Source organism: Pleuronectes platessa, chromosome 6 (assembly GCF_947347685.1).
Source record: "Pleuronectes platessa chromosome 6, fPlePla1.1, whole genome shotgun sequence".
Taxonomy (NCBI): domain Eukaryota; kingdom Metazoa; phylum Chordata; class Actinopteri; order Pleuronectiformes; family Pleuronectidae; genus Pleuronectes; species Pleuronectes platessa.
Window position 1 is genome coordinate 26,158,207 of NC_070631.1, and position 26,411 is coordinate 26,184,617.

The 26,411-nt window shown below is 44.8% G+C and overlaps 19 non-coding genes across 19 annotated transcripts; 6 read left to right on the top strand and 13 right to left on the bottom strand.

The window, feature by feature from the left end:
- Positions 1 to 670: 670 nt before the first annotated feature.
- Positions 671 to 742, bottom strand: trnaq-uug (transfer RNA glutamine (anticodon UUG)). Its single transcript has one exon. It is a non-coding gene; the product is annotated as a tRNA-Gln (tRNA).
- Positions 743 to 3,097: 2,355 nt separating this feature from the next.
- trnaq-cug (transfer RNA glutamine (anticodon CUG)) lies at positions 3,098 to 3,169 on the top strand. Its single transcript has one exon. It is a non-coding gene; the product is annotated as a tRNA-Gln (tRNA).
- A 214-nt stretch (positions 3,170 to 3,383) lies between these two features.
- Positions 3,384 to 3,466, bottom strand: trnal-cag (transfer RNA leucine (anticodon CAG)). Its single transcript has one exon. It is a non-coding gene; the product is annotated as a tRNA-Leu (tRNA).
- A 749-nt stretch (positions 3,467 to 4,215) lies between these two features.
- Positions 4,216 to 4,287, bottom strand: trnaq-uug (transfer RNA glutamine (anticodon UUG)). Its single transcript has one exon. It is a non-coding gene; the product is annotated as a tRNA-Gln (tRNA).
- A 2,355-nt stretch (positions 4,288 to 6,642) lies between these two features.
- On the top strand, positions 6,643 to 6,714 carry trnaq-cug (transfer RNA glutamine (anticodon CUG)). The gene has a single exon. It is a non-coding gene; the product is annotated as a tRNA-Gln (tRNA).
- Positions 6,715 to 6,928: 214 nt separating this feature from the next.
- Positions 6,929 to 7,011, bottom strand: trnal-cag (transfer RNA leucine (anticodon CAG)). Its single transcript has one exon. It is a non-coding gene; the product is annotated as a tRNA-Leu (tRNA).
- A 749-nt stretch (positions 7,012 to 7,760) lies between these two features.
- trnaq-uug (transfer RNA glutamine (anticodon UUG)) lies at positions 7,761 to 7,832 on the bottom strand. Its single transcript has one exon. It is a non-coding gene; the product is annotated as a tRNA-Gln (tRNA).
- A 2,355-nt stretch (positions 7,833 to 10,187) lies between these two features.
- On the top strand, positions 10,188 to 10,259 carry trnaq-cug (transfer RNA glutamine (anticodon CUG)). Its single transcript has one exon. It is a non-coding gene; the product is annotated as a tRNA-Gln (tRNA).
- Positions 10,260 to 10,473: 214 nt separating this feature from the next.
- On the bottom strand, positions 10,474 to 10,556 carry trnal-cag (transfer RNA leucine (anticodon CAG)). The gene has a single exon. It is a non-coding gene; the product is annotated as a tRNA-Leu (tRNA).
- A 749-nt stretch (positions 10,557 to 11,305) lies between these two features.
- Positions 11,306 to 11,377, bottom strand: trnaq-uug (transfer RNA glutamine (anticodon UUG)). The gene has a single exon. It is a non-coding gene; the product is annotated as a tRNA-Gln (tRNA).
- Positions 11,378 to 13,732: 2,355 nt separating this feature from the next.
- trnaq-cug (transfer RNA glutamine (anticodon CUG)) lies at positions 13,733 to 13,804 on the top strand. Its single transcript has one exon. It is a non-coding gene; the product is annotated as a tRNA-Gln (tRNA).
- A 214-nt stretch (positions 13,805 to 14,018) lies between these two features.
- trnal-cag (transfer RNA leucine (anticodon CAG)) lies at positions 14,019 to 14,101 on the bottom strand. The gene has a single exon. It is a non-coding gene; the product is annotated as a tRNA-Leu (tRNA).
- Positions 14,102 to 14,849: 748 nt separating this feature from the next.
- Positions 14,850 to 14,921, bottom strand: trnaq-uug (transfer RNA glutamine (anticodon UUG)). Its single transcript has one exon. It is a non-coding gene; the product is annotated as a tRNA-Gln (tRNA).
- Positions 14,922 to 17,276: 2,355 nt separating this feature from the next.
- trnaq-cug (transfer RNA glutamine (anticodon CUG)) lies at positions 17,277 to 17,348 on the top strand. Its single transcript has one exon. It is a non-coding gene; the product is annotated as a tRNA-Gln (tRNA).
- Positions 17,349 to 17,562: 214 nt separating this feature from the next.
- trnal-cag (transfer RNA leucine (anticodon CAG)) lies at positions 17,563 to 17,645 on the bottom strand. Its single transcript has one exon. It is a non-coding gene; the product is annotated as a tRNA-Leu (tRNA).
- Positions 17,646 to 18,409: 764 nt separating this feature from the next.
- On the bottom strand, positions 18,410 to 18,481 carry trnaq-uug (transfer RNA glutamine (anticodon UUG)). Its single transcript has one exon. It is a non-coding gene; the product is annotated as a tRNA-Gln (tRNA).
- A 5,365-nt stretch (positions 18,482 to 23,846) lies between these two features.
- Positions 23,847 to 23,918, top strand: trnaq-cug (transfer RNA glutamine (anticodon CUG)). The gene has a single exon. It is a non-coding gene; the product is annotated as a tRNA-Gln (tRNA).
- A 214-nt stretch (positions 23,919 to 24,132) lies between these two features.
- trnal-cag (transfer RNA leucine (anticodon CAG)) lies at positions 24,133 to 24,215 on the bottom strand. The gene has a single exon. It is a non-coding gene; the product is annotated as a tRNA-Leu (tRNA).
- Positions 24,216 to 24,958: 743 nt separating this feature from the next.
- trnaq-uug (transfer RNA glutamine (anticodon UUG)) lies at positions 24,959 to 25,030 on the bottom strand. The gene has a single exon. It is a non-coding gene; the product is annotated as a tRNA-Gln (tRNA).
- Positions 25,031 to 26,411: the final 1,381 nt, after the last annotated feature.

Here is a 26,411-nt window from a genome sequence, read left to right on the forward strand (position 1 = left end):
GAACACTTGGAAAAACTACTCAAGGCTTCAAGATGCACGGAACTTTGCATAATCTCCTGACATTCTCCGGAAGGGGCTCTACGTGAGAACACAAATGCCAACTCAGAGGCTCTGGACTTTCTACTGTGTCTCTCCTGCCTGCGCCCCCCCCCCCCCCCGAGTAAAAACTCCAGATTATGTCCGATCGAGCCTATGTGAGAAAAAAGTAGGGGATTAACTGGAAGATAAACCGCAAGTGATGGGTTGTGGTTTAAATGTTTCTAAAACATGACAGAGACGCAAAACTTAAAAAAACTAAAAGAACGAAAAACAGTTCAGGACGAATTCGCGTAGACCACACAGTCGAAGAGCTCAACAAGAATCGAGAGCTTTTCTTTTTTTTTTTGCTCCATAGGATCCTCTAAGAACTGTGATGTCATGTTTCGAAGGAATTGATTGGTCAGAGGGCGGTGCTTTTATACTGGTTGATCGTTCATCTCCAATTCAACCGGCTCAAGGGCAGGTCAGCCGTTCAGCATAAGTTACTATTAAGAAGTGAATGAGTTCTGTAGGAGGACAAACCCCTAATTTAACAGGAATTAAAGCTGATCAGCGCAAATGCTGCTTCATAGTACAGGACAGAGACCTTCTGCCAGATGTTCATCCTCCATATTTCATGAGAACTAACTTGAGGTTCAACCGAGACTTGAACTCGGATCACTGGATTCAAAGTCCAGAGTGCTGACCATTACACCATTGAACCACGACATCGAGCAATCGAATCATTAACGGGACCAGCTCAGGATTGCTGCAGACACATACACTCCTGATCAAAATCTTAAGACCAGTTAAAAAATTGCATGAATTTGCATTTTGCACTGTTGGATCTTAGGAAGGTTCTAAGTAGAGCTTCAAAATGCAAAAAGAAGAAATGGGAACAAGAGACCAAAAGTTGTGAGCAGGCAATTTATTGAAAACAACAATTTAACTCAAATAGGCTGTTCATCAGCTGATCAAAAGTTTAAGACCACAGCCTTTAAAAGCCAAAATCTGTGCAAAAATTTGGATTCCATGTCCTTTCCTGTCAAGTAATCACACTGTGAAGATCTCTTGATGGCAAAGGCAAAAAAGCTCACCGTCTTTGAACGTGGTAGGATTGTTGAACTGCATAAACAAGGCCTCTCACAACGTGCCATCGCTGCTGAGGTTGGACGCAGTAAGACAGTCATTTTGCATATCTTAAAAGATCCTCAGGGTTATGGAACAAAAAAATCAAGCGGTAGACCCAAAAAAATCTCACCGGCGCTGAGCCGGAGGATCCGAATGGCTGTCCGTCAAGACACGGGACGATCCTCGTCCCAAATTAAGGCCATTACTGGTGCTGACTGCAGCCCATAACCATCAGACGGCATCTGCGAAGGAAGGGCTTCAAAAAAAAAAAACGTATTCAAAGTCTCCTTCAACGCCACAAAATTGCCCATTTAGACTTTGCAAGGGAGCACCAAACATGGGACATTCAAAGGTGGAAGAAAGTTTTATTCTCTGACGAGCAAAAATGTAACCTTGATGGTCCTGATGGCTTCCAACGTTACTGGCATGACAAGGAGATGCCACCTGAGATGTTTTCTACGCGGCACAGTGGAGGGGGCGCCATCATGATCTGGGGTGCTTTTTCCTTCAATGGAACAATGGAGCTCCAGGTTGTGCAGGGGCGTCAAACAGCAGCTGGCTATGTGGGGATGTTGCAGCGGGCATCCCTCATGACTGAGGGCCCTCGTCTGTGTGGTAACGACTGGGTTTTTCAGCAGGACAACACTCCAATTCACAATGCTCGTCTGACCAAGACTTTTTTCCAGGAGAATAACATCAGTCTTTTGGACCATCCTGCGTGTTCCCCTGATCTTAATCCAATTGAGAACATTTGGGGATGGATGGCAAGGGAAGTTTACAAAAATGGACTTCAGTTCCAGACAGTGGATGCCCTTCCTGAAGCCATCTTCACCACTTGGCGCAACATTCGCACTAGCCTTTTGGAAACACTTGCATCAAGCATGCCAAAACGAATTTTTGAAGTGATCAACAATAATGGTGGAGCTACTCATTACTGAGTCAGTTTTTGACACTTTAATTTCTGTTTTAGGATTTTTTCTTTTTTTTTTGAACTGTGGTCTTAAACTTTTGATCAGCTGATGAACAGCCTACTTCAGTTAAATTGTTGTTTTCAATAAATTGCCTGCTCACAACTTTTGGGCTCTTGTTCCCATTTCTTCTTTTTGCATTTTGAAACTCTACTTAGAACCTTCCTAAGATTCAACAGTGCAAAATGCAAATTCATGCAATTTTTTAACTGGTCTTAAGATTTTGATCAGGAGTGTATTACAGACCAGGTATCCTTTTACCGTGCTGCTGCATGTCCTCCAGAATCTAAAGAAAGACTCAACAGAAACGGTCTGCCCTTGACCACCTACATGAGTTATATCAAAAGTAAGCAGGAGACAAGTACATAGACCTAATGGAAATGAATACAAGCACTAGGGGACAAGTTGAGCTGTTTGTTAAACTCCTGAAGTTGGCAGACGACACAACGGTCATCGGCCTCATCAGGGACGGTGATGAGTCTGCGTACAGACGGGAGGTGAAACAGCTGGCCTTTTGGTGTAGTGAGAACCACCTGAAGCTGAACAAGCTCAAAACTGTGGAGATGATAGTGGACTTTAGGAGGAGCCCGTCAACACTGCTGCCAGTCACTATACTCAACAGCACAATGTGACTGCTGTGGAGACCTTCCGATTTTTGGGATCCACAATCTCCCACGACCTAAAGTGGGCCTCCAACATTGACACCATCACCAAAAAGGCCCAGCAGAGTATGCACTTCCTGGACCAGATCAGGAAATTCAACCTGCCTCAGGAGCTGTTGATCCAGTTCTACACTGCTATCATCCAGGCTGTTCTCTGCGCGCGCATGCATCGCTTTCTGCTTTGGATCGGCCACCAAACAGGTTCTGACCAAATCAGGATGTCAAGTCATTAAATCTTGCTATCAAACACAAGATCAAGCTCTTGTATAAAGTCAGGAAAAAATGCTTGACAACATTGGTGTTAATGAGATGAGTAGTGGTTCCATGGTGTAATGGTCAGCACTCTGGACTCTGAATCCAGCGATCCGAGTTCAAATCTCGGTGGGACCTGATTTTGAGAGAGACCCACAGTTGTCAAGTCCCTCGGCACTTGATGACTCTGTTCAGCAAAGACGTGACTTATTACCCATTAATAGATGACCTTTGATTTAGTTCAAATTTAGGCTCTCAAGGTTTTTCGCCATCTTCCCTGATGTGGAGAAACATGTCATTGTTTTTGGAGATCCTGCCCATTACGTTGGCTCTGCCCAAATTAAAAGCACAATGTCAGAAGTGGGATTCGAACCCACGCCTCCAGAGGAGACTGCGACCTGAACGCAGCGCCTTAGACCGCTCGGCCATCCTGACCATGTTTTATCAAAAGGCTATCGATTACTTCAGATTTTAACCAGGTGTTGAAGCGCGCTATGTTTGCTTACCGTCGCCTGAACACTTGGAAAAACTACTCAAGGCTTCAAGATGCACGGAACTTTGCATAATCTCCTGACATTCTCCGGAAGGGGCTCTACGTGAGAACACAAATGCCAACTCAGAGGCTCTGGACTTTCTACTGTGTCTCTCCTGCCTGCGCCCCCCCCCCCCCCCGAGTAAAAACTCCAGATTATGTCCGATCGAGCCTATGTGAGAAAAAAGTAGGGGATTAACTGGAAGATAAACCGCAAGTGATGGGTTGTGGTTTAAATGTTTCTAAAACATGACAGAGACGCAAAACTTAAAAAAACTAAAAGAACGAAAAACAGTTCAGGACGAATTCGCGTAGACCACACAGTCGAAGAGCTCAACAAGAATCGAGAGCTTTTCTTTTTTTTTTTGCTCCATAGGATCCTCTAAGAACTGTGATGTCATGTTTCGAAGGAATTGATTGGTCAGAGGGCGGTGCTTTTATACTGGTTGATCGTTCATCTCCAATTCAACCGGCTCAAGGGCAGGTCAGCCGTTCAGCATAAGTTACTATTAAGAAGTGAATGAGTTCTGTAGGAGGACAAACCCCTAATTTAACAGGAATTAAAGCTGATCAGCGCAAATGCTGCTTCATAGTACAGGACAGAGAGCTTCTGCCAGATGTTCATCCTCCATATTTCATGAGAACTAACTTGAGGTTCAACCGAGACTTGAACTCGGATCACTGGATTCAAAGTCCAGAGTGCTGACCATTACACCATTGAACCACGACATCGAGCAATCGAATCATTAACGGGACCAGCTCAGGATTGCTGCAGACACATACACTCCTGATCAAAATCTTAAGACCAGTTAAAAAATTGCATGAATTTGCATTTTGCACTGTTGGATCTTAGGAAGGTTCTAAGTAGAGCTTCAAAATGCAAAAAGAAGAAATGGGAACAAGAGACCAAAAGTTGTGAGCAGGCAATTTATTGAAAACAACAATTTAACTCAAATAGGCTGTTCATCAGCTGATCAAAAGTTTAAGACCACAGCCTTTAAAAGCCAAAATCTGTGCAAAAATTTGGATTCCATGTCCTTTCCTGTCAAGTAATCACACTGTGAAGATCTCTTGATGGCAAAGGCAAAAAAGCTCACCGTCTTTGAACGTGGTAGGATTGTTGAACTGCATAAACAAGGCCTCTCACAACGTGCCATCGCTGCTGAGGTTGGACGCAGTAAGACAGTCATTTTGCATATCTTAAAAGATCCTCAGGGTTATGGAACAAAAAAATCAAGCGGTAGACCCAAAAAAATCTCACCGGCGCTGAGCCGGAGGATCCGAATGGCTGTCCGTCAAGACACGGGACGATCCTCGTCCCAAATTAAGGCCATTACTGGTGCTGACTGCAGCCCATAACCATCAGACGGCATCTGCGAAGGAAGGGCTTCAAAAAAAAAAAACGTATTCAAAGTCTCCTTCAACGCCACAAAATTGCCCATTTAGACTTTGCAAGGGAGCACCAAACATGGGACATTCAAAGGTGGAAGAAAGTTTTATTCTCTGACGAGCAAAAATGTAACCTTGATGGTCCTGATGGCTTCCAACGTTACTGGCATGACAAGGAGATGCCACCTGAGATGTTTTCTACGCGGCACAGTGGAGGGGGCGCCATCATGATCTGGGGTGCTTTTTCCTTCAATGGAACAATGGAGCTCCAGGTTGTGCAGGGGCGTCAAACAGCAGCTGGCTATGTGGGGATGTTGCAGCGGGCATCCCTCATGACTGAGGGCCCTCGTCTGTGTGGTAACGACTGGGTTTTTCAGCAGGACAACACTCCAATTCACAATGCTCGTCTGACCAAGACTTTTTTCCAGGAGAATAACATCAGTCTTTTGGACCATCCTGCGTGTTCCCCTGATCTTAATCCAATTGAGAACATTTGGGGATGGATGGCAAGGGAAGTTTACAAAAATGGACTTCAGTTCCAGACAGTGGATGCCCTTCCTGAAGCCATCTTCACCACTTGGCGCAACATTCGCACTAGCCTTTTGGAAACACTTGCATCAAGCATGCCAAAACGAATTTTTGAAGTGATCAACAATAATGGTGGAGCTACTCATTACTGAGTCAGTTTTTGACACTTTAATTTCTGTTTTAGGATTTTTTCTTTTTTTTTTGAACTGTGGTCTTAAACTTTTGATCAGCTGATGAACAGCCTACTTCAGTTAAATTGTTGTTTTCAATAAATTGCCTGCTCACAACTTTTGGGCTCTTGTTCCCATTTCTTCTTTTTGCATTTTGAAACTCTACTTAGAACCTTCCTAAGATTCAACAGTGCAAAATGCAAATTCATGCAATTTTTTAACTGGTCTTAAGATTTTGATCAGGAGTGTATTACAGACCAGGTATCCTTTTACCGTGCTGCTGCATGTCCTCCAGAATCTAAAGAAAGACTCAACAGAAACGGTCTGCCCTTGACCACCTACATGAGTTATATCAAAAGTAAGCAGGAGACAAGTACATAGACCTAATGGAAATGAATACAAGCACTAGGGGACAAGTTGAGCTGTTTGTTAAACTCCTGAAGTTGGCAGACGACACAACGGTCATCGGCCTCATCAGGGACGGTGATGAGTCTGCGTACAGACGGGAGGTGAAACAGCTGGCCTTTTGGTGTAGTGAGAACCACCTGAAGCTGAACAAGCTCAAAACTGTGGAGATGATAGTGGACTTTAGGAGGAGCCCGTCAACACTGCTGCCAGTCACTATACTCAACAGCACAATGTGACTGCTGTGGAGACCTTCCGATTTTTGGGATCCACAATCTCCCACGACCTAAAGTGGGCCTCCAACATTGACACCATCACCAAAAAGGCCCAGCAGAGTATGCACTTCCTGGACCAGATCAGGAAATTCAACCTGCCTCAGGAGCTGTTGATCCAGTTCTACACTGCTATCATCCAGGCTGTTCTCTGCGCGCGCATGCATCGCTTTCTGCTTTGGATCGGCCACCAAACAGGTTCTGACCAAATCAGGATGTCAAGTCATTAAATCTTGCTATCAAACACAAGATCAAGCTCTTGTATAAAGTCAGGAAAAAATGCTTGACAACATTGGTGTTAATGAGATGAGTAGTGGTTCCATGGTGTAATGGTCAGCACTCTGGACTCTGAATCCAGCGATCCGAGTTCAAATCTCGGTGGGACCTGATTTTGAGAGAGACCCACAGTTGTCAAGTCCCTCGGCACTTGATGACTCTGTTCAGCAAAGACGTGACTTATTACCCATTAATAGATGACCTTTGATTTAGTTCAAATTTAGGCTCTCAAGGTTTTTCGCCATCTTCCCTGATGTGGAGAAACATGTCATTGTTTTTGGAGATCCTGCCCATTACGTTGGCTCTGCCCAAATTAAAAGCACAATGTCAGAAGTGGGATTCGAACCCACGCCTCCAGAGGAGACTGCGACCTGAACGCAGCGCCTTAGACCGCTCGGCCATCCTGACCATGTTTTATCAAAAGGCTATCGATTTCTTCAAATTTTAACCAGGTGTTGAAGCGCGCTATGTTTGCTTACCGTCGCCTGAACACTTGGAAAAACTACTCAAGGCTTCAAGATGCACGGAACTTTGCATAATCTCCTGACATTCTCCGGAAGGGGCTCTACGTGAGAACACAAATGCCAACTCAGAGGCTCTGGACTTTCTACTGTGTCTCTCCTGCCTGCGCCCCCCCCCCCCCCGAGTAAAAACTCCAGATTATGTCCGATCGAGCCTATGTGAGAAAAAAGTAGGGGATTAACTGGAAGATAAACCGCAAGTGAGTGGTTGTGGTTTAAATGTTTCTAAAACATGACAGAGACGCAAAACTTAAAAAAACTAAAAGAACGAAAAACAGTTCAGGAGCGAATTCGCGTAGACCACACAGTCGAAGAGCTCAACAAGAATCGAGAGCTTTTCTTTTTTTTTTTGCTCCATAGGATCCTCTAAGAACTGTGATGTCATGTTTCGAAGGAATTGATTGGTCAGAGGGCGGTGCTTTTATACTGGTTGATCGTTCATCTCCAATTCAACCGGCTCAAGGGCAGGTCAGCCGTTCAGCATAAGTTACTATTAAGAAGTGAATGAGTTCTGTAGGAGGACAAACCCCTAATTTAACAGGAATTAAAGCTGATCAGCGCAAATGCTGCTTCATAGTACAGGACAGAGACCTTCTGCCAGATGTTCATCCTCCATATTTCATGAGAACTAACTTGAGGTTCAACCGAGACTTGAACTCGGATCACTGGATTCAAAGTCCAGAGTGCTGACCATTACACCATTGAACCACGACATCGAGCAATCGAATCATTAACGGGACCAGCTCAGGATTGCTGCAGACACATACACTCCTGATCAAAATCTTAAGACCAGTTAAAAAATTGCATGAATTTGCATTTTGCACTGTTGGATCTTAGGAAGGTTCTAAGTAGAGCTTCAAAATGCAAAAAGAAGAAATGGGAACAAGAGACCAAAAGTTGTGAGCAGGCAATTTATTGAAAACAACAATTTAACTCAAATAGGCTGTTCATCAGCTGATCAAAAGTTTAAGACCACAGCCTTTAAAAGCCAAAATCTGTGCAAAAATTTGGATTCCATGTCCTTTCCTGTCAAGTAATCACACTGTGAAGATCTCTTGATGGCAAAGGCAAAAAAGCTCACCGTCTTTGAACGTGGTAGGATTGTTGAACTGCATAAACAAGGCCTCTCACAACGTGCCATCGCTGCTGAGGTTGGACGCAGTAAGACAGTCATTTTGCATATCTTAAAAGATCCTCAGGGTTATGGAACAAAAAAATCAAGCGGTAGACCCAAAAAAATCTCACCGGCGCTGAGCCGGAGGATCCGAATGGCTGTCCGTCAAGACACGGGACGATCCTCGTCCCAAATTAAGGCCATTACTGGTGCTGACTGCAGCCCATAACCATCAGACGGCATCTGCGAAGGAAGGGCTTCAAAAAAAAAAAATGTATTCAAAGTCTCCTTCAACGCCACAAAATTGCCCATTTAGACTTTGCAAGGGAGCACCAAACATGGGACATTCAAAGGTGGAAGAAAGTTTTATTCTCTGACGAGCAAAAATGTAACCTTGATGGTCCTGATGGCTTCCAACGTTACTGGCATGACAAGGAGATGCCACCTGAGATGTTTTCTACGCGGCACAGTGGAGGGGGCGCCATCATGATCTGGGGTGCTTTTTCCTTCAATGGAACAATGGAGCTCCAGGTTGTGCAGGGGCGTCAAACAGCAGCTGGCTATGTGGGGATGTTGCAGCGGGCATCCCTCATGACTGAGGGCCCTCGTCTGTGTGGTAACGACTGGGTTTTTCAGCAGGACAACACTCCAATTCACAATGCTCGTCTGACCAAGACTTTTTTCCAGGAGAATAACATCAGTCTTTTGGACCATCCTGCGTGTTCCCCTGATCTTAATCCAATTGAGAACATTTGGGGATGGATGGCAAGGGAAGTTTACAAAAATGGACTTCAGTTCCAGACAGTGGATGCCCTTCCTGAAGCCATCTTCACCACTTGGCGCAACATTCGCACTAGCCTTTTGGAAACACTTGCATCAAGCATGCCAAAACGAATTTTTGAAGTGATCAACAATAATGGTGGAGCTACTCATTACTGAGTCAGTTTTTGACACTTTAATTTCTGTTTTAGGATTTTTTCTTTTTTTTTTGAACTGTGGTCTTAAACTTTTGATCAGCTGATGAACAGCCTACTTCAGTTAAATTGTTGTTTTCAATAAATTGCCTGCTCACAACTTTTGGGCTCTTGTTCCCATTTCTTCTTTTTGCATTTTGAAACTCTACTTAGAACCTTCCTAAGATTCAACAGTGCAAAATGCAAATTCATGCAATTTTTTAACTGGTCTTAAGATTTTGATCAGGAGTGTATTACAGACCAGGTATCCTTTTACCGTGCTGCTGCATGTCCTCCAGAATCTAAAGAAAGACTCAACAGAAACGGTCTGCCCTTGACCACCTACATGAGTTATATCAAAAGTAAGCAGGAGACAAGTACATAGACCTAATGGAAATGAATACAAGCACTAGGGGACAAGTTGAGCTGTTTGTTAAACTCCTGAAGTTGGCAGACGACACAACGGTCATCGGCCTCATCAGGGACGGTGATGAGTCTGCGTACAGACGGGAGGTGAAACAGCTGGCCTTTTGGTGTAGTGAGAACCACCTGAAGCTGAACAAGCTCAAAACTGTGGAGATGATAGTGGACTTTAGGAGGAGCCCGTCAACACTGCTGCCAGTCACTATACTCAACAGCACAATGTGACTGCTGTGGAGACCTTCCGATTTTTGGGATCCACAATCTCCCACGACCTAAAGTGGGCCTCCAACATTGACACCATCACCAAAAAGGCCCAGCAGAGTATGCACTTCCTGGACCAGATCAGGAAATTCAACCTGCCTCAGGAGCTGTTGATCCAGTTCTACACTGCTATCATCCAGGCTGTTCTCTGCGCGCGCATGCATCGCTTTCTGCTTTGGATCGGCCACCAAACAGGTTCTGACCAAATCAGGATGTCAAGTCATTAAATCTTGCTATCAAACACAAGATCAAGCTCTTGTATAAAGTCAGGAAAAAATGCTTGACAACATTGGTGTTAATGAGATGAGTAGTGGTTCCATGGTGTAATGGTCAGCACTCTGGACTCTGAATCCAGCGATCCGAGTTCAAATCTCGGTGGGACCTGATTTTGAGAGAGACCCACAGTTGTCAAGTCCCTCGGCACTTGATGACTCTGTTCAGCAAAGACGTGACTTATTACCCATTAATAGATGACCTTTGATTTAGTTCAAATTTAGGCTCTCAAGGTTTTTCGCCATCTTCCCTGATGTGGAGAAACATGTCATTGTTTTTGGAGATCCTGCCCATTACGTTGGCTCTGCCCAAATTAAAAGCACAATGTCAGAAGTGGGATTCGAACCCACGCCTCCAGAGGAGACTGCGACCTGAACGCAGCGCCTTAGACCGCTCGGCCATCCTGACCATGTTTTATCAAAAGGCTATCGATTACTTCAGATTTTAACCAGGTGTTGAAGCGCGCTATGTTTGCTTACCGTCGCCTGAACACTTGGAAAAACTACTCAAGGCTTCAAGATGCACGGAACTTTGCATAATCTCCTGACATTCTCCGGAAGGGGCTCTACGTGAGAACACAAATGCCAACTCAGAGGCTCTGGACTTTCTACTGTGTCTCTCCTGCCTGCGCCCCCCCCCCCCCCCGAGTAAAAACTCCAGATTATGTCCGATCGAGCCTATGTGAGAAAAAAGTAGGGGATTAACTGGAAGATAAACCGCAAGTGATGGGTTGTGGTTTAAATGTTTCTAAAACATGACAGAGACGCAAAACTTAAAAAAACTAAAAGAACGAAAAACAGTTCAGGACGAATTCGCGTAGACCACACAGTCGAAGAGCTCAACAAGAATCGAGAGCTTTTCTTTTTTTTTTTGCTCCATAGGATCCTCTAAGAACTGTGATGTCATGTTTCGAAGGAATTGATTGGTCAGAGGGCGGTGCTTTTATACTGGTTGATCGTTCATCTCCAATTCAACCGGCTCAAGGGCAGGTCAGCCGTTCAGCATAAGTTACTATTAAGAAGTGAATGAGTTCTGTAGGAGGACAAACCCCTAATTTAACAGGAATTAAAGCTGATCAGCGCAAATGCTGCTTCATAGTACAGGACAGAGACCTTCTGCCAGATGTTCATCCTCCATATTTCATGAGAACTAACTTGAGGTTCAACCGAGACTTGAACTCGGATCACTGGATTCAAAGTCCAGAGTGCTGACCATTACACCATTGAACCACGACATCGAGCAATCGAATCATTAACGGGACCAGCTCAGGATTGCTGCAGACACATACACTCCTGATCAAAATCTTAAGACCAGTTAAAAAATTGCATGAATTTGCATTTTGCACTGTTGGATCTTAGGAAGGTTCTAAGTAGAGCTTCAAAATGCAAAAAGAAGAAATGGGAACAAGAGACCAAAAGTTGTGAGCAGGCAATTTATTGAAAACAACAATTTAACTCAAATAGGCTGTTCATCAGCTGATCAAAAGTTTAAGACCACAGCCTTTAAAAGCCAAAATCTGTGCAAAAATTTGGATTCCATGTCCTTTCCTGTCAAGTAATCACACTGTGAAGATCTCTTGATGGCAAAGGCAAAAAAGCTCACCGTCTTTGAACGTGGTAGGATTGTTGAACTGCATAAACAAGGCCTCTCACAACGTGCCATTGCTGCTGAGGTTGGACGCAGTAAGACAGTCATTTTGCATATCTTAAAAGATCCTCAGGGTTATGGAACAAAAAAATCAAGCGGTAGACCCAAAAAAATCTCACCGGCGCTGAGCCGGAGGATCCGAATGGCTGTCCGTCAAGACACGGGACGATCCTCGTCCCAAATTAAGGCCATTACTGGTGCTGACTGCAGCCCATAACCATCAGACGGCATCTGCGAAGGAAGGGCTTCAAAAAAAAAAAACGTATTCAAAGTCTCCTTCAACGCCACAAAATTGCCCATTTAGACTTTGCAAGGGAGCACCAAACATGGGACATTCAAAGGTGGAAGAAAGTTTTATTCTCTGACGAGCAAAAATGTAACCTTGATGGTCCTGATGGCTTCCAACGTTACTGGCATGACAAGGAGATGCCACCTGAGATGTTTTCTACGCGGCACAGTGGAGGGGGCGCCATCATGATCTGGGGTGCTTTTTCCTTCAATGGAACAATGGAGCTCCAGGTTGTGCAGGGGCGTCAAACAGCAGCTGGCTATGTGGGGATGTTGCAGCGGGCATCCCTCATGACTGAGGGCCCTCGTCTGTGTGGTAACGACTGGGTTTTTCAGCAGGACAACACTCCAATTCACAATGCTCGTCTGACCAAGACTTTTTTCCAGGAGAATAACATCAGTCTTTTGGACCATCCTGCGTGTTCCCCTGATCTTAATCCAATTGAGAACATTTGGGGATGGATGGCAAGGGAAGTTTACAAAAATGGACTTCAGTTCCAGACAGTGGATGCCCTTCCTGAAGCCATCTTCACCACTTGGCGCAACATTCGCACTAGCCTTTTGGAAACACTTGCATCAAGCATGCCAAAACGAATTTTTGAAGTGATCAACAATAATGGTGGAGCTACTCATTACTGAGTCAGTTTTTGACACTTTAATTTCTGTTTTAGGATTTTTTCTTTTTTTTTTGAACTGTGGTCTTAAACTTTTGATCAGCTGATGAACAGCCTACTTCAGTTAAATTGTTGTTTTCAATAAATTGCCTGCTCACAACTTTTGGGCTCTTGTTCCCATTTCTTCTTTTTGCATTTTGAAACTCTACTTAGAACCTTCCTAAGATTCAACAGTGCAAAATGCAAATTCATGCAATTTTTTAACTGGTCTTAAGATTTTGATCAGGAGTGTATTACAGACCAGGTATCCTTTTACCGTGCTGCTGCATGTCCTCCAGAATCTAAAGAAAGACTCAACAGAAACGGTCTGCCCTTGACCACCTACATGAGTTATATCAAAAGTAAGCAGGAGACAAGTACATAGACCTAATGGAAATGAATACAAGCACTAGGGGACAAGTTGAGCTGTTTGTTAAACTCCTGAAGTTGGCAGACGACACAACGGTCATCGGCCTCATCAGGGACGGTGATGAGTCTGCGTACAGACGGGAGGTGAAACAGCTGGCCTTTTGGTGTAGTGAGAACCACCTGAAGCTGAACAAGCTCAAAACTGTGGAGATGATAGTGGACTTTAGGAGGAGCCCGTCAACACTGCTGCCAGTCACTATACTCAACAGCACAATGTGACTGCTGTGGAGACCTTCCGATTTTTGGGATCCACAATCTCCCACGACCTAAAGTGGGCCTCCAACATTGACACCATCACCAAAAAGGCCCAGCAGAGTATGCACTTCCTGGACCAGATCAGGAAATTCAACCTGCCTCAGGAGCTGTTGATCCAGTTCTACACTGCTATCATCCAGGCTGTTCTCTGCGCGCGCATGCATCGCTTTCTGCTTTGGATCGGCCACCAAACAGGTTCTGACCAAATCAGGATGTCAAGTCATTAAATCTTGCTATCAAACACAAGATCAAGCTCTTGTATAAAGTCAGGAAAAAATGCTTGACAACATTGGTGTTAATGAGATGAGTAGTGGTTCCATGGTGTAATGGTCAGCACTCTGGACTCTGAATCCAGCGATCCGAGTTCAAATCTCGGTGGGACCTGATTTTGAGAGAGACCCACAGTTGTCAAGTCCCTCGGCACTTGATGACTCTGTTCAGCAAAGACGTGACTTATTACCCATTAATAGATGACCTTTGATTTAGTTCAAATTTAGGCTCTCAAGGTTTTTCGCCATCTTCCCTGATGTGGAGAAACATGTCATTGTTTTTGGAGATCCTGCCCATTACGTTGGCTCTGCCCAAATTAAAAGCACAATGTCAGAAGTGGGATTCGAACCCACGCCTCCAGAGGAGACTGCGACCTGAACGCAGCGCCTTAGACCGCTCGGCCATCCTGACCATGTTTTATCAAAAGGCTATCGATTTCTTCAAATTTTAACCAGGTGTTGAAGCGCGCTATGTTTGCTTACCGTCGCCTGAACACTTGGAAAAACTACTCAAGGCTTCAAGATGCACGGAACTTTGCATAATCTCCTGACATTCTCCGGAAGGGGCTCTACGTGAGAACACAAATGCCAACTCAGAGGCTCTGGACTTTCTACTGTGTCTCTCCTGCCTGCGCCCCCCCCCCCCCGAGTAAAAACTCCAGATTATGTCCGATCGAGCCTATGTGAGAAAAAAGTAGGGGATTAACTGGAAGATAAACCGCAAGTGAGTGGTTGTGGTTTAAATGTTTCTAAAACATGACAGAGACGCAAAACTTAAAAAAACTAAAAGAACGAAAAACAGTTCAGGAGCGAATTCGCGTAGACCACACAGTCGAAGAGCTCAACAAGAATCGAGAGCTTTTCTTTTTTTTTTTGCTCCATAGGATCCTCTAAGAACTGTGATGTCATGTTTCGAAGGAATTGATTGGTCAGAGGGCGGTGCTTTTATACTGGTTGATCGTTCATCTCCAATTCAACCGGCTCAAGGGCAGGTCAGCCGTTCAGCATAAGTTACTATTAAGAAGTGAATGAGTTCTGTAGGAGGACAAACCCCTAATTTAACAGGAATTAAAGCTGATCAGCGCAAATGCTGCTTCATAGTACAGGACAGAGACCTTCTGCCAGATGTTCATCCTCCATATTTCATGAGAACTAACTTGAGGTTCAACCGAGACTTGAACTCGGATCACTGGATTCAAAGTCCAGAGTGCTGACCATTACACCATTGAACCACGACATCGAGCAATCGAATCATTAACGGGACCAGCTCAGGATTGCTGCAGACACATACACTCCTGATCAAAATCTTAAGACCAGTTAAAAAATTGCATGAATTTGCATTTTGCACTGTTGGATCTTAGGAAGGTTCTAAGTAGAGCTTCAAAATGCAAAAAGAAGAAATGGGAACAAGAGACCAAAAGTTGTGAGCAGGCAATTTATTGAAAACAACAATTTAACTCAAATAGGCTGTTCATCAGCTGATCAAAAGTTTAAGACCACAGCCTTTAAAAGCCAAAATCTGTGCAAAAATTTGGATTCCATGTCCTTTCCTGTCAAGTAATCACACTGTGAAGATCTCTTGATGGCAAAGGCAAAAAAGCTCACCGTCTTTGAACGTGGTAGGATTGTTGAACTGCATAAACAAGGCCTCTCACAACGTGCCATCGCTGCTGAGGTTGGACGCAGTAAGACAGTCATTTTGCATATCTTAAAAGATCCTCAGGGTTATGGAACAAAAAAATCAAGCGGTAGACCCAAAAAAATCTCACCGGCGCTGAGCCGGAGGATCCGAATGGCTGTCCGTCAAGACACGGGACGATCCTCGTCCCAAATTAAGGCCATTACTGGTGCTGACTGCAGCCCATAACCATCAGACGGCATCTGCGAAGGAAGGGCTTCAAAAAAAAAAAATGTATTCAAAGTCTCCTTCAACGCCACAAAATTGCCCATTTAGACTTTGCAAGGGAGCACCAAACATGGGACATTCAAAGGTGGAAGAAAGTTTTATTCTCTGACGAGCAAAAATGTAACCTTGATGGTCCTGATGGCTTCCAACGTTACTGGCATGACAAGGAGATGCCACCTGAGATGTTTTCTACGCGGCACAGTGGAGGGGGCGCCATCATGATCTGGGGTGCTTTTTCCTTCAATGGAACAATGGAGCTCCAGGTTGTGCAGGGGCGTCAAACAGCAGCTGGCTATGTGGGGATGTTGCAGCGGGCATCCCTCATGACTGAGGGCCCTCGTCTGTGTGGTAACGACTGGGTTTTTCAGCAGGACAACACTCCAATTCACAATGCTCGTCTGACCAAGACTTTTTTCCAGGAGAATAACATCAGTCTTTTGGACCATCCTGCGTGTTCCCCTGATCTTAATCCAATTGAGAACATTTGGGGATGGATGGCAAGGGAAGTTTACAAAAATGGACTTCAGTTCCAGACAGTGGATGCCCTTCCTGAAGCCATCTTCACCACTTGGCGCAACATTCGCACTAGCCTTTTGGAAACACTTGCATCAAGCATGCCAAAACGAATTTTTGAAGTGATCAACAATAATGGTGGAGCTACTCATTACTGAGTCAGTTTTTGACACTTTAATTTCTGTTTTAGGATTTTTTCTTTTTTTTTTGAACTGTGGTCTTAAACTTTTGATCAGCTGATGAACAGCCTACTTCAGTTAAATTGTTGTTTTCAATAAATTGCCTGCTCACAACTTTTGGGCTCTTGTTCCCATTTCTTCTTTTTGCATTTTGAAACTCTACTTAGAACCTTCCTAAGATTCAACAGTGCAAAATGCAAATTCATGCAATTTTTTAACTGGTCTTAAGATTTTGATCAGGAGTGTATTACAGACCAGGTATCCTTTTACCGTGCTGCTGCATGTCCTCCAGAATCTAAAGAAAGACTCAACAGAAACGGTCTGCCCTTGACCACCTACATGAGTTATATCAAAAGTAAGCAGGAGACAAGTACATAGACCTAATGGAAATGAATACAAGCACTAGGGGACAAGTTGAGCTGTTTGTTAAACTCCTGAAGTTGGCAGACGACACAACGGTCATCGGCCTCATCAGGGACGGTGATGAGTCTGCGTACAGACGGGAGGTGAAACAGCTGGCCTTTTGGTGTAGTGAGAACCACCTGAAGCTGAACAAGCTCAAAACTGTGGAGATGATAGTGGACTTTAGGAGGAGCCCGTCAACACTGCTGCCAGTCACTATACTCAACAGCACAATGTGACTGCTGTGGAGACCTTCCGATTTTTGGGATCCACAATCTCCCACGACCTAAAGTGGGCCTCCAACATTGACACCATCACCAAAAAGGCCCAGCAGAGTATGCACTTCCTGGACCAGATCAGGAAATTCAACCTGCCTCAGGAGCTGTTGATCCAGTTCTACACTGCTATCATCCAGGCTGTTCTCTGCGCGCGCATGCATCGCTTTCTGCTTTGGATCGGCCACCAAACAGGTTCTGACCAAATCAGGATGTCAAGTCATTAAATCTTGCTATCAAACACAAGATCAAGCTCTTGTATAAAGTCAGGAAAAAATGCTTGACAACATTGGTGTTAATGAGATGAGTAGTGGTTCCATGGTGTAATGGTCAGCACTCTGGACTCTGAATCCAGCGATCCGAGTTCAAATCTCGGTGGGACCTGATTTTGAGAGAGACCCACAGTTGTCAAGTCCCTCGGCACTTGATGACTCTGTTCAGCAAAGACGTGACTTATTACCCATTAATAGATGACCTTTGATTTAGTTCAAATTTAGGCTCTCAAGGTTTTTCGCCATCTTCCCTGATGTGGAGAAACATGTCATTGTTTTTGGAGATCCTGCCCATTACGTTGGCTCTGCCCAAATTAAAAGCACAATGTCAGAAGTGGGATTCGAACCCACGCCTCCAGAGGAGACTGCGACCTGAACGCAGCGCCTTAGACCGCTCGGCCATCCTGACCATGTTTTATCAAAAGGCTATCGATTACTTCAGATTTTAACCAGGTGTTGAAGCGCGCTATGTTTGCTTACCGTCGCCTGAACACTTGGAAAAACTACTCAAGGCTTCAAGATGCACGGAACTTTGCATAATCTCCTGACATTCTCCGGAAGGGGCTCTACGTGAGAACACAAATGCCAACTCAGAGGCTCTGGACTTTCTACTGTGTCTCTCCTGCCTGCGCCCCCCCCCCCCCCCGAGTAAAAACTCCAGATTATGTCCGATCGAGCCTATGTGAGAAAAAAGTAGGGGATTAACTGGAAGATAAACCGCAAGTGATGGGTTGTGGTTTAAATGTTTCTAAAACATGACAGAGACGCAAAACTTAAAAAAACTAAAAGAACGAAAAACAGTTCAGGACGAATTCGCGTAGACCACACAGTCGAAGAGCTCAACAAGAATCGAGAGCTTTTCTTTTTTTTTTTGCTCCATAGGATCCTCTAAGAACTGTGATGTCATGTTTCGAAGGAATTGATTGGTCAGAGGGCGGTGCTTTTATACTGGTTGATCGTTCATCTCCAATTCAACCGGCTCAAGGGCAGGTCAGCCGTTCAGCATAAGTTACTATTGTGATTTCCCTTGTTAAGAAGTGAATGAGTTCTGTAGGAGGAGAAACCCCTAATTTAACAGGAATTAAAGCTGATCAGCGCAAATGCTGCTTCATAGTACAGGACAGAGAGCTTCTGCCAGATGTTCATCCTCCATATTTCATGAGAACTAACTTGAGGTTCAACCGAGACTTGAACTCGGATCACTGGATTCAAAGTCCAGAGTGCTGACCATTACACCATTGAACCACGACATCGAGCAATCGAATCATTAACGGGACCAGCTCAGGATTGCTGCAGACACATACACTCCTGATCAAAATCTTAAGACCAGTTAAAAAATTGCATGAATTTGCATTTTGCACTGTTGGATCTTAGGAAGGTTCTAAGTAGAGCTTCAAAATGCAAAAAGAAGAAATGGGAACAAGAGACCAAAAGTTGTGAGCAGGCAATTTATTGAAAACAACAATTTAACTCAAATAGGCTGTTCATCAGCTGATCAAAAGTTTAAGACCACAGCCTTTAAAAGCCAAAATCTGTGCAAAAATTTGGATTCCATGTCCTTTCCTGTCAAGTAATCACACTGTGAAGATCTCTTGATGGCAAAGGCAAAAAAGCTCACCGTCTTTGAACGTGGTAGGATTGTTGAACTGCATAAACAAGGCCACTCACAACGTGCCATCGCTGCTGAGGTTGGACGCAGTAAGACAGTCATTTTGCATATCTTAAAAGATCCTCGGGGTTATGGAACAAAAAAATCAAGCGGTAGACCCAAAAAAATCTCACCGGCGCTGAGCCGCAGGATCCGAATGGCTGTCCGTCAAGACACGGGACGATCCTCGTCCCAAATTAAGACCATTACTGGTGCTGACTGCAGCCCATAACCATCAGACGGCATCTGCGAAGGAAGGGCTTCAAAAAAAAAAAACGTATTCAAAGTCTCCTTCAACGCCACAAAATTGCCCATTTAGACTTTGCAAGGGAGCACCAAACATGGGACATTCAAAGGTGGAAGAAAGTTTTATTCTCTGACGAGCAAAAATGTAACCTTGATGGTCCTGATGGCTTCCAACGTTACTGGCATGACAAGGAGATGCCACCTGAGATGTTTTCTACGCGGCACAGTGGAGGGGGCGCCATCATGATCTGGGGTGCTTTTTCCTTCAATGGAACAATGGAGCTCCAGGTTGTGCAGGGGCGTCAAACAGCAGCTGGCTATGTGGGGATGTTGCAGCGGGCATCCCTCATGACTGAGGGCCCTCGTCTGTGTGGTAACGACTGGGTTTTTCAGCAGGACAACACTCCAATTCACAATGCTCGTCTGACCAAGACTTTTTTCCAGGAGAATAACATCAGTCTTTTGGACCATCCTGCGTGTTCCCCTGATCTTAATCCAATTGAGAACATTTGGGGATGGATGGCAAGGGAAGTTTACAAAAATGGACTTCAGTTCCAGACAGTGGATGCCCTTCCTGAAGCCATCTTCACCACTTGGCGCAACATTCGCACTAGCCTTTTGGAAACACTTGCATCAAGCATGCCAAAACGAATTTTTGAAGTGATCAACAATAATGGTGGAGCTACTCATTACTGAGTCAGTTTTTGACACTTTAATTTCTGTTTTAGGATTTTTTCTTTTTTTTTTGAACTGTGGTCTTAAACTTTTGATCAGCTGATGAACAGCCTACTTCAGTTAAATTGTTGTTTTCAATAAATTGCCTGCTCACAACTTTTGGGCTCTTGTTCCCATTTCTTCTTTTTGCATTTTGAAACTCTACTTAGAACCTTCCTAAGATTCAACAGTGCAAAATGCAAATTCATGCAATTTTTTAACTGGTCTTAAGATTTTGATCAGGAGTGTATTACAGACCAGGTATCCTTTTACCGTGCTGCTGCATGTCCTCCAGAATCTAAAGAAAGACTCAACAGAAACGGTCTGCCCTTGACCACCTACATGAGTTATATCAAAAGTAAGCAGGAGACAAGTACATAGACCTAATGGAAATGAATACAAGCACTAGGGGACAAGTTGAGCTGTTTGTTAAACTCCTGAAGTTGGCAGACGACACAACGGTCATCGGCCTCATCAGGGACGGTGATGAGTCTGCGTACAGACGGGAGGTGAAACAGCTGGCCTTTTGGTGTAGTGAGAACCACCTGAAGCTGAACAAGCTCAAAACTGTGGAGATGATAGTGGACTTTAGGAGGAGCCCGTCAACACTGCTGCCAGTCACTATACTCAACAGCACAATGTGACTGCTGTGGAGACCTTCCGATTTTTGGGATCCACAATCTCCCACGACCTAAAGTGGGCCTCCAACATTGACACCATCACCAAAAAGGCCCAGCAGAGTATGCACTTCCTGGACCAGATCAGGAAATTCAACCTGCCTCAGGAGCTGTTGATCCAGTTCTACACTGCTATCATCCAGGCTGTTCTCTGCGCGCGCATGCATCGCTTTCTGCTTTGGATCGGTGTGACGGCCTGCTGGCCTGTGCCGGTATTGTATCTAACCCCCTGTTTGTGCCCTCTGATCGCTGTATGCAGATTGGCTGATGAGCTGTAACTGGATGCACCCGGCGCGCAGGTCCCGGACTGGTTAAAAGGCTCTGGCTCCTCCTCCATCGGGGTGGTTGGACCTGCAGCAGAGACGGCTGGAGGCTGGTCTTGGCCCAGCAGCGGGGGTGTTGTGTTAATCTTTTGTTTCGTACCTGTGCGTCGTGTATTGATTGGTTGCAGACGTTTTTGTTAACTTGACTTGGGCTGAACAATTGTAGGGAACGAAATCTGAAATAAAACCTTAGTATTACCTGGTACCACGTCCGTGTTTTGTATGTCATTCCCACCCTAGGTTGTGACATATGGGGGCTCGTCTAAAACACCAGTAAATGTTCTTGGGTACGTAAAGCGTCATCTTGTTATGATTTTTGATTAACTTGGATTTGTAAAATCGGATCAATAAATTACCTTGATTAGGATTAGTGCGTGTCTTCGGATGCGTGTTTTTTTTTATTTTTGTTTGTTGTTTTTGGGTGGCAGAAGATCTAGAGCGGTTGTCTCGGGGGCACTTCCGATTTCCACTGAGTCACTATCAACCGGTGATTTGTTTGGATTTACGGGCTGCGTGCTTAAAATCCCCGGTCTCACGCCACCTGAAGAAAAGCAGGGTCTACTGCTGAGATAGGTACTGGGGTAATTTGTTGATCTCTGTAGCAAATCAAAGGTTAATTGGGGAATATTGATTTTGTTTGAATATGGCGTCAAAAATTGTGACTGGTTTTATCCAAACTCCTTCGGCTGAATTATTAAACTCGTTAACTAAAGACCAGTTAATCGAGGTTGCGGACAATTATAACATCGTCGTTTCCGTGATACAAAGGAGATTAAAAGAGAGCGTTAGGTGTGTAGTTGTGGCCGGGTTAGTGGATCAGCAGGTGCTTATAACTACAGCTCCTCTCAGGTGCTAGTGGACAGCTCCTCTCTGGTTCGCGCACCTTTGATGGTGGCAGCATCAGAGGGGGAGGAGCTTAACACAACCGATGATTGTGTGTTACAAGGACGTTTAAAGAATTCCGAGACATTGCTAGCCATGTCGTCAGTCCTAAAACATTTAAATTCGATTCAGAGCCAAGAGCTCACTGATTTGCTTGGGGAGTTTAAAGTGTTGTTCTCTGATGTGCCTACACAGACTGATTTGCTGGAGCACGATATCGATGTGGGGGGTGCTGAGCCCATCCGGCAGCGTTTTTATCGAGTGCCTATCGGGAAAAAGGAAAGTCAGGACGAAGAGGTTCAGTATTTGCTTGACAATAACTTAGCTGAACCGTCTTTCTCCAGCTGGTCTTCGCCATGCTTATTGGTTAAAAAGTCTGACGGTACGTTTCGTTTTTGTACTGATTATCGCAAACTAAATGCTGTAACCAAACCTGATTCGTTTCCTTTACCTCGTATAGAGGATTGTATTGATGAAGTCGGAGCAGCCAAATTCGTCACAAAATTAGATCTCCTTAAAGGATATTGGCAAGTGCTGTTAACTGAGAGGGCTCGTGAAGTTTCCGCTTTTATCACACCTAAAGGGTTATTTTCGTATCGTGTCATGTCATTTGGGTTGCGTAATGCCCCAGCGACATTTCAAAGATTAATGAATCGTGTTGTGGCTGGGCTGGAAGGGGTAACTGTTTATTTGGATGATGTGGTTACGGTCAGTAATACCTGGTCATCACATCTGGAGCGCTTGCGACTGCTCCTCGCGCGCCTGGCACAGGCACGGCTCACGGTTAATCTAGCCAAGTGTGAGTTTGCTGGAGCGACCGTGACCTACCTGGGTAAGGTAGTGGGGCAGGGGCAAGTGCTCCCCATCCGGGCCAAAGTGCAGGTTATTGACGAGTTCCCTGTTCCTGCTACAAAACGCGAATTAATGCGCTTCCTCGGGATGGTGGGTTTTTACCGCTGCTTCTGCAGAAACTTTTCGTCCGTAGTCGCGCCATTGACTAGTTTGTTAAAAGCAAAGGCCACTTATACGTGGACAGACACCTGTCAAAACGCGTTTGACTCGGTTAAAGCTCTGTTAAGCTCTGCACCCGTTTTGATGGCTCCACGACTGGACAAACCATTTAAAATTCAAACGGATGCCAGTAACGTCGGCGCTGGAGCGGTGTTGATACAAGAAAATGACACTGGCGTAGAACATCCTGTATGTTTCTTTTCGCGAAAATTCAAGAATTACCAATTGAATTATTCTGTGATTGAAAAGGAGGCCCTCGCGCTCGTATGGGCACTCCAGCATTTCGAGGTGTATGTGGGTGGGCATTGTTCGGCCGTGGTTATTTACAGCGACCATAACCCACTGACCTTTCTACATTCTCTCCAGAACCCAAACCAACGGCTGATGAGATGGAGTCTCTTTCTTCAGCCATACAACTTGGATATTCGCCACATTAGGGGCTCTGACAATGTAGTTGCAGATGCATTGTCACGAGCCCCTATGTGTGCTGAGTAATGTTTATATGTTTAACTGAATTTTGTTTTTGTTTATTGTGTAAACATTGGGACAGGTGAAAACCTGGGGGGGGGTTTCCATCTTTTTAGGGGGAGGGTGTGACGGCCTGCTGGCCTGTGCCGGTATTGTATCTAACCCCCTGTTTGTGCCCTCTGATCGCTGTATGCAGATTGGCTGATGAGCTGTAACTGGATGCACCCGGCGCGCAGGTCCCGGACTGGTTAAAAGGCTCTGGCTCCTCCTCCATCGGGGTGGTTGGACCTGCAGCAGAGACGGCTGGAGGCTGGTCTTGGCCCAGCAGCGGGGGTGTTGTGTTAATCTTTTGTTTCGTACCTGTGCGTCGTGTATTGATTGGTTGCAGACGTTTTTGTTAACTTGACTTGGGCTGAACAATTGTAGGGAACGAAATCTGAAATAAAACCTTAGTATTACCTGGTACCACGTCCGTGTTTTGTATGTCATTCCCACCCTAGGTTGTGACATCGGCCACCAAACAGGTTCTGACCAAATCAGGATGTCAAGTCATTAAATCTTGCTATCAAACACAAGATCAAGCTCTTGTATAAAGTCAGGAAAAAATGCTTGACAACATTGGTGTTAATGAGATGAGTAGTGGTTCCATGGTGTAATGGTCAGCACTCTGGACTCTGAATCCAGCGATCCGAGTGCAAATCTCGGTGGGACCTGATTTTGAGAGAGACCCACAGTTGTCAAGTCCCTCGGCACTTGATGACTCTGTTCAGCAAAGACGTGACTTATTACCCATTAATAGATGACCTTTGATTTAGTTCAAATTTAGGCTCTCAAGGTTTTTCGCCATCTTCCCTGATGTGGAGAAACATGTCATTGTTTTTGGAGATCCTGCCCATTACGTTGGCTCTGCCCAAATTAAAAGCACAATGTCAGAAGTGGGATTCGAACCCACGCCTCCAGAGGAGACTGCGACCTGAACGCAGCTCCTTAGACCGCTCGGCCATCCTGACCATATTTTATCAAAAGGCTATCGATTTCTTCAGATTTTAACCAGGTGTTGAAGCGCGCTATGTTTGCTTACCGTCGCCTGAACACTTGGAAAAACGACTCAAGGCTTCAAGATGCACGGAACTTTGCATAATCTCCTGACATTCTCTGGAAGGGGCTCTACGTGAGAACACAAATGCCAACTCAGAGGCTCTGGACTTTCTACTGTGTCTCTCCTGCCTGCGCCCCCCCCCGAGTAAAAACTCCAGATTATGTCCGATCGAGCCTATGTGAGAAAAAAGTAGGGGATTAACTGGAAGATAAACCGCAAGTGAGTGGTTGTGGTTTAAATGTTTCTAAAACATGACAGAGACGCAAAACTTAAAAAAACTAAAAGAACGAAAAACAGTTCAGGACGAATTCGCGTAGACCACACAGTCGAAGAGCTCAACAAGAATCGAGAGCTTTTCTTTTTTTTTTTGCTCCATAGGATCCTCTAAGAACTGTGATGTCATGTTTCGAAGGAATTGATTGGTCAGAGGGCGGTGCTTTTATACTGGTTGATCGTTCATCTCCAATTCAACCGGCTCAAGGGCAGGTCAGCCGTTCAGCATAAGTTACTATTAAGAAGTGAATGAGTTCTGTAGGAGGACAAACCCCTAATTTAACAGGAATTAAAGCTGATCAGCGCAAATGCTGCTTCATAGTACAGGACAGAGACCTTCTGCCAGATGTTCATCCTCCATATTTCATGAGAACTAACTTGAGGTTCAACCGAGACTTGAACTCGGATCACTGGATTCAAAGTCCAGAGTGCTGACCATTACACCATTGAACCACGACATCGAGCAATCGAATCATTAACGGGACCAGCTCAGGATTGCTGCAGACACATACACTCCTGATCAAAATCTTAAGACCAGTTAAAAAATTGCATGAATTTGCATTTTGCACTGTTGGATCTTAGGAAGGTTCTAAGTAGAGCTTCAAAATGCAAAAAGAAGAAATGGGAACAAGAGACCAAAAGTTGTGAGCAGGCAATTTATTGAAAACAACAATTTAACTCAAATAGGCTGTTCATCAGCTGATCAAAAGTTTAAGACCACAGCCTTTAAAAGCCAAAATCTGTGCAAAAATTTGGATTCCATGTCCTTTCCTGTCAAGTAATCACACTGTGAAGATCTCTTGATGGCAAAGGCAAAAAAGCTCACCGTCTTTGAACGTGGTAGGATTGTTGAACTGCATAAACAAGGCCTCTCACAACGTGCCATCGCTGCTGAGGTTGGACGCAGTAAGACAGTCATTTTGCATATCTTAAAAGATCCTCAGGGTTATGGAACAAAAAAATCAAGCGGTAGACCCAAAAAAATCTCACCGGCGCTGAGCCGGAGGATCCGAATGGCTGTCCGTCAAGACACGGGACGATCCTCGTCCCAAATTAAGGCCATTACTGGTGCTGACTGCAGCCCATAACCATCAGACGGCATCTGCGAAGGAAGGGCTTCAAAAAAAAAAAATGTATTCAAAGTCTCCTTCAACGCCACAAAATTGCCCATTTAGACTTTGCAAGGGAGCACCAAACATGGGACATTCAAAGGTGGAAGAAAGTTTTATTCTCTGACGAGCAAAAATGTAACCTTGATGGTCCTGATGGCTTCCAACGTTACTGGCATGACAAGGAGATGCCACCTGAGATGTTTTCTACGCGGCACAGTGGAGGGGGCGCCATCATGATCTGGGGTGCTTTTTCCTTCAATGGAACAATGGAGCTCCAGGTTGTGCAGGGGCGTCAAACAGCAGCTGGCTATGTGGGGATGTTGCAGCGGGCATCCCTCATGACTGAGGGCCCTCGTCTGTGTGGTAACGACTGGGTTTTTCAGCAGGACAACACTCCAATTCACAATGCTCGTCTGACCAAGACTTTTTTCCAGGAGAATAACATCAGTCTTTTGGACCATCCTGCGTGTTCCCCTGATCTTAATCCAATTGAGAACATTTGGGGATGGATGGCAAGGGAAGTTTACAAAAATGGACTTCAGTTCCAGACAGTGGATGCCCTTCCTGAAGCCATCTTCACCACTTGGCGCAACATTCGCACTAGCCTTTTGGAAACACTTGCATCAAGCATGCCAAAACGAATTTTTGAAGTGATCAACAATAATGGTGGAGCTACTCATTACTGAGTCAGTTTTTGACACTTTAATTTCTGTTTTAGGATT